This window comes from Rana temporaria, chromosome 7 (assembly GCF_905171775.1).
Source record: "Rana temporaria chromosome 7, aRanTem1.1, whole genome shotgun sequence".
NCBI classification, from domain to species: domain Eukaryota; kingdom Metazoa; phylum Chordata; class Amphibia; order Anura; family Ranidae; genus Rana; species Rana temporaria.
Genome location: NC_053495.1, coordinates 196,614,103 through 196,624,145, shown reverse-complemented (window position 1 = coordinate 196,624,145; position 10,043 = coordinate 196,614,103). Strand labels below are relative to the sequence as shown.

At 43.4% G+C, this 10,043-nt stretch overlaps 1 protein-coding gene across 2 annotated transcripts in view; it reads left to right on the top strand.

Moving 5' to 3' along the window:
• The first annotated feature begins 7,738 nt into the window (after positions 1-7,738).
• The window catches only part of LEPR (leptin receptor), a 126,650-nt gene continuing 124,345 nt past the window's right edge, over positions 7,739-10,043 (top strand). For both annotated transcript variants that reach the window (XM_040360759.1, XM_040360760.1), the window contains exon 1: positions 7,739-7,935. The gene's annotated coding sequence lies outside the window, so the exon portion shown is untranslated. The remainder of the gene's footprint in view (positions 7,936-10,043) is intronic.

Below are 10,043 nucleotides of genomic sequence, written 5' to 3'. Positions count from 1 at the left end.
CCGGGCACCCGCGATTGCTCGTTACAGAGCGGGGACCGGGAGCTGTGTGTGTAAACACACAGCTCTCGGTCCTGTCAGCAGGGGAAATGCTGATCTTCTGTTCATACAATGTATGAACAGAGGATCAGTGTTTTCCCTAGTGAGGCCACCCCCCACCACAGTAAGAACACACCCAGGGACATACTTAACCACTTCCCCGCCCCCTAGTGTTAACCCCTTCACTGACAGTGGCATTTTTATAGTAATCCAATGCATTTTTATAGCACTGATCGCTATAAAAGTGCCAATGGTCCCAAAAATGTGTCAAAAGTGTCCGAAGTGTCCGCCATAATGTCGCAGTACCGAAAAAAATCGCTGATCGCCGCCATTACTAGTAACAAAAATATATTAATAAAAATGCCATAAAAATACCCCCTATTTTGTAAACGCTATAACTTTTGCGCAAACCAATCAATAAACGCTTATTGCGATTTTTTTTTACGAAAAATATGTAGAATAATACATATTGTCCTAAACTGAGGAAAAAAAATGTTTTTTATATATTTTTGGGGGATATTTATTACAGCAAAAAGTAAAAAATATTATTTTTTTTCAAAATTGGCGCTCTATTTTTGTTTATAGCGCAAAAAATAAAAACCGCAGAGGTGATCAAATACCACCAAAAGAAAGCTCTATTTGTGGGAAAAAAAGGACGCCAATTTTGTTTGGGAGCCACGTCGCACGACCGCGCAATTGTCAGTTAAAGCGGCGCAGTCCCGAATCGCAAAAAGTGCTCTGGTCTTTGGGCAGCAATATGGTCCGGGGGTTAAGTGGTTAAACTCTAATCTGGTTAAAATGTTCAAATTGGGACTCTGTCTCAGCTTGCCTGTGCTGTGGGCTCATTCTGTTGTGCTGGGGTGTTCTTCCCACCCCAGTGCAGTAGGTTGCAGCAGTGGAGTCAAGGTTTGGGTGCTCTTCCCCAGCAGCCAATCAGGAGGGTTGAGCCTCGCTGTGCATGCTGGGGGAGGGTATTTATGGGGCAGATGCCATTAGTTCTGGGTCTTCTTCTTTCAAGTGCGGCATCCACCTTTAGGATGTCTGCACCACGGCCCCCTGGCGTTATGGCCTACCAGGCCGGGGCGTACGTGCCACGCGGAGTTCCTGGTTCCGGGACCAGGCTGGTCCGGAACATTTAAGTCGTGGCAGGGAGCCCAGGGGTCGACTGGGTTCCCAAGTCTGAAGATCCCAAGCGGTATAGCTGTTCGGTGGGGAGCCCATCTGAGGAGAGCCAATGAGAGGCTGGCGATCCAATAGGGTCTTGACAATCCACCGGGGATCGAGGTATCCGGACACTGAGAGGCTGGTCACCTGTCAGTTGGTACCTGAAGGCAACTTGAAGGAGATCCAGGCGTAATTCTACCAAGGAGGTTATCTCCGCAACTACAATCAGGAGGGCCTGTGGCAGAGGTTTCTCACTGAATCCATTCCAGGAGAGTCTGTGGCAGAGACTTCTCCCAAAAGGTTCCAGTTCATTCCAGGGGGGTCTGTGGCAGAGACTTCTCCCAAAAGGTTCGAGCGATACTCTGGCTGCCAGGTCAGTGAGAGAGACCTGTCCAGATACGCTATTCCCACTAAAGCAGGAGTGGCGCAAGAAGTGTTACAGGTGGGAGCAGGACTGCTTCCCTATTGCTACGCCTGAATTTGCTATTCTCCTTCTTCCTTCAACTCTACCTTCTTCACCACAAGTTTTATTGTTTTTACCCGGCTGGGTAATAAAGAGCACAGCAAAAGATACCTGTTGCGGACATTCCATTACTTCTGCTATATGCACCATACACCCCAGGAATTCGGAGAGCCTAAGGTAAATGTGCCACCCAAAACAAACCTGTAGCTCCTCCGGGGGTAGTGCTACACGTGGGGGCTCGTCCGGAATAGGCTGTTACCTGGCACAACTGAATTGAGAAGTTTATTCTGACATTATTTCAAGGAATTGTCATGGTGTTGGACTGTGCTGGTGAGGAAGGAGTTAACTTCGCCATTAAAGTTTGGGCGCACGTGCAGTGGAGCCACGTGTGCCTTGCAACGTGCGAGAAAAAGAACTCACCCCTGCGTGAGACGTAGGGCGAGTTTGGTGCCAAAGGACAGAGTGATTCACCGCCCACGAGAGAGAGTCGTGCAACCATGTCTGTGGCACCGACGCCGTTTGAAAGGCTGAGACCCCCGATGTCTATACCGGGAGCCAACCCGATGCCTGCTGCCACCGGAGCCCCCTTGACCGATACAGGAATACTGAATGAGGACCCAAGGGAAGTTCGTCTTGTTCTCCAGTGGTAGCGTAGAGGCCCTCGGACTGCCCTGCCTTTGCTGTTCGGAGCTGCCCATCCGGATCCTGCCATTTGTTCGGTGCAAAAGATGCCGAGAGTATTTGTTCTGAGTGGAACCACCAGCTTAGTCTCCACGTGAGTATCGGGTGGATTGGATCACCGGAACGGTGACCGCAGAGGAAGAGGTCCCATGGCCTGGATTTTCCTCCACGGAAGACGTTGCCGACCCTGAAACAGTGACTGTCTCCTCTACGCTTACCAAGCCATCAGCTGCTACCCCGATCGTGTTTCCGGAGGTAAGCGACACTAAAGATAAAAATAGTGTATCTACCGTGAAAGTGGATGCTGCAACTGAGACTTGTGTGTATGACGGTGGTTCCTGCCTGGCTCACCCCTGAAAAGATGGGCCCTGTCAAGGTCTCCCATGGCTGTGGTCGAGACCCACCTGCCATTACACATGACAAGGCCAGTACTTTTGTGGGAGAACGTGTATGTTTGCCTGCGGAAGAGTATGACACTTCTGATATTGACTCTTCCTCTGATGTTGGGGATGACAAGTGGTTTGAGCAGGAGCTGCTTGAGTCACAATTACGGCAGAACCTCCCGTGCTATCAAACCCTGCAAACACAAGAGACGCTCCAGGGATGCCGCACCACATGCGGATGTCCCACAGCTAACCTGAGGAGTTACAGTGCCAAGCACCAGTGTTATTGAAGAGTTTATTCCCATGCCTGCTGCCTTGCCTTTTGCAAAGAGAGCACCAGACGCTATTGTCCTGCTAAGACTTGGACACCCCTGTACCTTGCCGAAACTGGCTCGCCTTCAACGCCTTGTTATGAAGAAGGTGGCCATGGATTACAACTGGGAATTTCCTTATGTGCCTCCAGCCCTCATGCCCGTAATTGAAGAAAAGAGAGAGGACTGGTGCAGGGATGCAGTTTGGGAATACTTAAGAGTACCAAAAGCCGATCGCGGCACTGAGTATGCATTCATCTGTGTCGGCCGTCGGTTTGAAGATTGCTTGAAAGACTGGAGCCCCGGTCGGTACATTTACAGTGACAAGGTGGTTCTCAAATGTCCTGGAAAGGTGGATCAAGTTTATTCCATTACCACCACAAATAAGAGAGGAGACATTATCACCTTGCCTGACCCAAGATTCTACAAGTAGGCCCAATGCCTGCATTGTCACCTTTGTTTGCTGCTTTAAAGAAGTTACGGACGGGAATGATCGTCCCTTTTCAGTTTTGTTTTTTATTTCCACCGGATCCACATTTGGTTATATGTGCAGAACTTCGGGGGGTATGATGGGTTAGTAAGAATAGGGTCCCGCCGGCTTCTCCAAAGCATAAGAAAAAAAGAAGGAGAAGGAAAAAGTTTTTCTTTTATTTTCTCTTTTTCTCCTGACTGCTCAATTTGAATGTGGACTGCCTTATGATGGTAGTACCAGTGCACTGACGGCTAGGGGCAGTGTTCTGCAACTTCTACCACTGCAGTGACTAATGCCCTGTACACACGATCGGTCCATCCGATGAGAACGGACCGATGGACCGTTTTGATTGGTTAACCGATGAAGCTGACTGATGGTCCGTCACGCCTACACACCATCGGTTAAAAAAATGATCGTGTCAGAACGCGGTGACGTAAAACACAATGACGTGCTGGAAAAAAACGAAGTTCAATGCTTCCAAGTATGCGTCGACTTGATTCTGAGCATGCGTGGATTTTTAACCTATGGTTGTGCCCACTAACGATCGTTTTGTTCCCATCGGTTAGGAATCTATCGGTTAAATTTAAAACAAGTTGGCTTTTTTTTAACCGATGGTTAAATAACCGATGGCGCCCACACACGATCGGTTTGGACCGATGAAAACGGTCCATCAGACCATTCTCATCGGTTTAACCGATCGTGTGTACGCGGCCTAACTTGTAAATATATTTCTCATGAGCCTTGCATTTTTGAGAAACTCTCAGGCCCTGTACACACGACCGAGTTTCTCGGCAGAATTCAGCCAGAAAATCGATCGGAGCTGGATTCTGCCGAGAAACTCGGTCGTGTGTACACTTTTCACCGAGGAAGCCGACGAGGAACTCGTCGGGCCAAATAGAGAACATGTTCTCTATTTCCTCGTTGTTCAATGAGGAAAGTTGGCTCGCCGAGATCCTCGGCGGCTTCAACACTGAACTCGACGAGGAACTCGATGTGTTTGGCACGTCGAGTTCCTCGGACGTGTGTACGGGGCCTCACAGTTTTTTCCCTGATGTGTCTCTTTGGGAGGAAAAGGAGGTTTCACCTTTTACTGGGGAGAGGGTGCAGCTTCAGTTTCACCCTTAGTGACTTCAACTGTATAGTAATGTATATTTGTATGTATGTTCTTACATTTTATTTTTTACAGGGTGTGATCTTCTATCAAAGCTGTCGCTTGTTTTATTCTAATTTTTTTTATTCATTTTGTAACATTAAATAAATCTATTTATTTTTGTAAAACTATATAGTGTTCCTTTCTGGTACCGGTAAAGTCCGCTCAAATGTCCAAAAACTATTTTCTAACAGTTTTTATTGGATGTGGTGCCCCCTTAGCTATCTTTCTTTAACCACTTGACACCCGCACGCCGTCATATGACGTCCAAAACGGGGACCTGTTATCCTGGGTGGACGTCATATGACGTGATGGGCTTTGCGGGGGGGATATCTCAATGATGCCTGCACCCGGAGGCATCATTGAGATATCATTTTTTAGCGGCGGCGATCCTGCGCACCGTAAGAACGATCATAGCGGCGGTTCCGCCGCTAGATCGTTCTTACAGGCGGCGGGAGGGGACATCCCCCCCCTCCCGCCGCCATCCGGTGCTTCTCCGGGCTCTCCCGTCCCACCGGGGGCCCGGAGAGATGATCGCCGTCCGCCGGATGTTTGCTATAGAGAAGACTGGTGACCATCTGGTCACCAGTCATCTCTATGACCGTCGGAGGCCCGGGCGCGATGTGATGACGTCACGCCCGGGTCCCCGTAAGTAAACAAACCGCAATTGCGGCTAGTTTGAATGAGATCTGTGAATTTTTTTTCACGATCTCATTCTTTCCAGCCTGCAGGAGAGATGTGGGGTCTTATTGACCCCGCATCTCTCCTTAAAGAGGACCTGTCACACACATTCCTATTACAAGGGATGTTTACATTCCTTGTAATAGGAATAAAAGCGATTGAAAAAAAAAAAAAGTGTAAAAAAAAGTGTAAAAAATAAAGAAATAAGTAAAATAAAAAAAAATAAATAATAATAAAAAAATTAAAATGCCCCTGTCCCCGGTAGCTCGCGCTCAGAAGCGTACGCACACGTAAGTCCCGCCCACGTATGTAAACGTCGTTCAAACCACACATGTGAGGTGTCGCCGCGTGCGTTAGAGTGTGTGCAACAATTCTAGCACTAGACCTCCTCTGTAACTCTAAACTGGCAACCTGTAAAAATTTTAAAGTGTCGCCTATGGAGATTTTAAAGTAACGAAGTTTGGCGCCATTCCATGAGTGTACGCAATTTTAAAGCGTGACATGTTAGGTATCTAGTTACTCGGCGTAACATCATCTTTCATATTTTACCAAAAAATTGGGCTAACGTTACTGTTTTGTTATTTTTTAATTTATGAAACCATTTTTTTTACAAAAAAAAGCAGTTTAAAAAATTATTGCGCAAATACGGTGCAAGATAAAAAGTTGCAATGACCGCCATTTTATTCCCTAGGGTGTCTGCTAAAAAAACATATATAATGTTTGGGGGTTCTGAGTAATTTTCTAGCAAAAGAATGATGATTTGTACATGTAGGAAAGAAGTGCCAGAATAGGCCCGGGAAGGAGGTGGGTTTTAAAGCCCGGTATTGAAGTGGTTAAACAGTAATACATAATAACGTCAGCCTGTGATAGCAAGTGGGTGTGGAACCCTTTTGTTCTATAAGTACTACTACTCAGAACTGGACATTTGCTACACTTGAGGTTTATTTGTTTTTTATTGTGGTTTCTTATTGATACCCTCCTGAGTGTGTATATTTGGTATCAATTATGCACATATTGTACACATATTATCAGCAAAAGTTGATTTCAGCCCATCACTATTTTTTCCTTTTTTTAATACATAATAATAATAATCTACTACTACTTAAAAAAAAAATAATAATAATAATAATAATCTACTACTACTACTACTACTAATAATAATAATCTACTACTACTACTAAGGCTGGGTTCACACTACGATTTTCCCGTCCGTCAGCCGCATACGTTTTCAGTATTGAAAACGTACGGGCCCGTACGGGAAAACGCATACATAGACAATGCATTGCAAATCGTATGCACTCAGATGCATCCGGGTGCGTACGATTTGCTGGCAAAACGTTTTTTAAACGTACGCAAAACCGTGTTCAACCACGGTTTTGCGGCCGTTTTTGAAACAGTATGGCAAACGCATACGTTTTTTTTTAACATTAATGTCAATGGAAAACGCACATATGTGCGGTTCCATACGTTTACGTCCGTTTCAGCCGCATACGTTTTTTCATATAAATCGTATGCGGCTGACGGACGGGAAAATCGTAGTGTGAACCCAGCCTAATAATAATCTACTACTACTACTACTACTACTACTACTAATAATAATAATCTACTACTACTACTACTACTACTACTAATAATAATAATAATAATCTACTACTACTACTACTACTACTAATAATAATAATAATCTACTACTACTACTACTACTACTAATAATAATCTACTACTACTACTACTACTACTAATAATAATAATAATAATCTACTACTACTACTACTAATAATAATAATCTACTACTACTACTACTACTACTACTAATAATAATAATAATAATCTACTACTACTACTACTACTACTACTACTAATAATAATAATAATCTACTACTACTACTACTACTACTACTACTAATAATAATCATAATCTACTACTACTACTACTACTACTACTAATAATAATAATAATAATAATCTACTACTACTACTAATAATAATAATAATAATAATAATAATCTACTACTACTACTACTACTACTACTAATAATAATAATAATAATCTACTACTACTACTACTACTAATAATAATAATAATCTACTACTACTACTACTACTACTACTACTACTACTAATAAAAATAAAAATATAAAAATAATAATGTAAAAGAATTCTAGTCTCCCTAGACGTCCAAAGTTGTGTGTGCTGCACACAGGGAAACGCTGGGATGTCAGCTGGATTGGCACGCTGCATGCTGACGGTAATTATGCTGCGCAGATTAGCGCTGTGTGCGTCCCCTGTGATGGCAGTGATTGAAGGATTCGGGAAGATACAGATGTCTCTGGTGCCTTCAGTTGCATCGTCCATTGCCTTGCAATGTTCAGTGCTTGTGATTCAGCTCTGCAGCCTCCTATGTCAGTCTATGTTACCCTCCCCTGTGTGTGAGAGTGGGAGCTGGCAATGGCTGCAAGGGGGTGTGACATCCCCACACACACACATACACACACACACACACACACACACACACATCAGGATCAGCAGCTGCACACACTCGCCAAACACTCAGCAACTACTCTGCAGGCTCAGCCCGGACTGCAGGCAAATAGGTAAGTGCCTTATTTCCCTAGCACTGCATTGATGGTCACTTCTTCCCTTGTCACTTTGTATATATTGATCTTTCATTTTTTCTTATAAAAACTCATTTAGAAAAAAAAAATTGCTTTCAAACTTGCATATGTATAGCCGAACATTTTTTTTTTTTTTTTTTTATTATACAGGATTTATATAGCGCTGAGAGTTTGTGCAACGCTTTACAAAAATAACATCTGTCAGTAAATTCATTGATTATCTTTAAAACGAATTATTCTGATGGCGTACGCCTCATTAATGTTGCGCTAAAGTTATATTGTGTATTTTTTTTTTTTTTTTACTTATATTTATTGACCCGTGACAGTGTAGCCTTGCGTAATTTTTAAAAATCTATTTTCTGTAAAAATATGCTGATTGAACTACAGAGGTAGATTGGCTTGTGTTATAGAAATGGCTTCACCCTCCTTGGGGCACTGCCAAAGCCACTCACCCTCCTTGGGGCACTGCCAAAGCCACTCACCCTCCTTGGGGCACTGCCAAAGCCACTCACCCTCCTTGGGGCACTGCCAAAGCCACTCACCCTCCTTGGGGCACTGAAGGAAATAGTGAAAAGGGCAGTTCGGAGTTTTTATTATAGCACCAACCTATAGCAGAGCGCATTCGTCTCTGTTCCTGAAAGGAGACGATATCCATACCAAAAAAAACATTCTCCCTTTTTAGATAGAAGAAAATTGAATTACCATTTTGGCTTTGGATGCTTTTATTATAGCACCAACCTATACCAGAGGGCATGATTGTACCAAAGCCACTCACCCTCCTAGAGGCAGCTTAGGAGGAAAGTAATTAAATCACCACTTTAGATGCCTTTTAATATAGAGCCAACCTATACCATAGATCATTTGTCTTTGTCCCCCAAAGTAGCTATCGATTGTACTAAAGCCACCCACCCTTCTAGGAATAGCCAAGACAGAATCATTTATTACCATTTTAAATATTTTAAAGGTAGCACCAACCTATACCAGAGCGCATAGATCATTTTGTATCAGTCTCTGTTCCTAAAGGAGCTAATGATCGTACCAAAGCCACTCACCCTCCTTGGGGCAGTTTAGGAGGAAAGTAATTAAATCACCACTTTGGATGCCTTTAACCACTTAAGCCCCGGACCATATTGCTGGTCAAAGACCAGAGTACTTTTTGTGATTCAGCACTGCGTCGCTTTAACTGACAATTGCGCGGTCTTGCGACGTGGCTCCCAAACAAAATTTGCGTCCTTTTTTCCCCACAAATAGAGATTTCTTTTGGTGGTATTTGATCACCTCTGCGGTTTTTAGTTTTTGCGCTATAAACAAAAATAGAGCGACAATTTTGAAAAAAATGCAATATTTTTTACTTTTTGCTATAATAAATATCCCCCAAAAACATATCTAAAAAAAATGTTTTTCCTCAGTTTAGGCCGATACATATTCTTCTACCTATTTTTGGTAAAAAAATCGCAATAAGCGTTTATCGATTGGTTTGCGCAAAAGTTATAGCGTTTACAAAATAGGGGATAGTTTTATTGCATTTTTAATAATTTTTTATTTTTTTACTACTAATGGCGGCGATCAGCGATTTTTTTCGTGACTGCGACATTATGGCGGACACTTCGGACAATTTTGACACATTTTTGGGACCATTGGCATTTTCACAGCAAAAAATGCATTTAAATTGCATTGTTTATTGTGAAAATTACAGTTATAGCGTTTACAAAATAGGGGGTATTTTTTATGGCATTTTTATTAATATTTTTTTTTTACTAGTAATGGCGGCGATCAGCGTTTTTTTCCGGTACTGCGACATTATGGCGGACACTTCGGACACATTTTTGGGACCATTGGCATTTTTATAGCGATCAGTGCTATAAAAATGCATTGGATTACTATAAAAATGCCACTGGCAGTGAAGGGGTTAACAATAGGGGGCAGGGAAGGGGTTAAGTATGTCCCTGGGTGTGTTCTTACTGTGGGGGGTGTGGCCTCACTAGGGGAAATGACTGATTGCTGTTCATACAGTGTATGAACAGAGGATCAGCATTTCCCCCCCTGACAGGACCAGGAGCTGTGTGTTTACACACACAGCTCCCGGT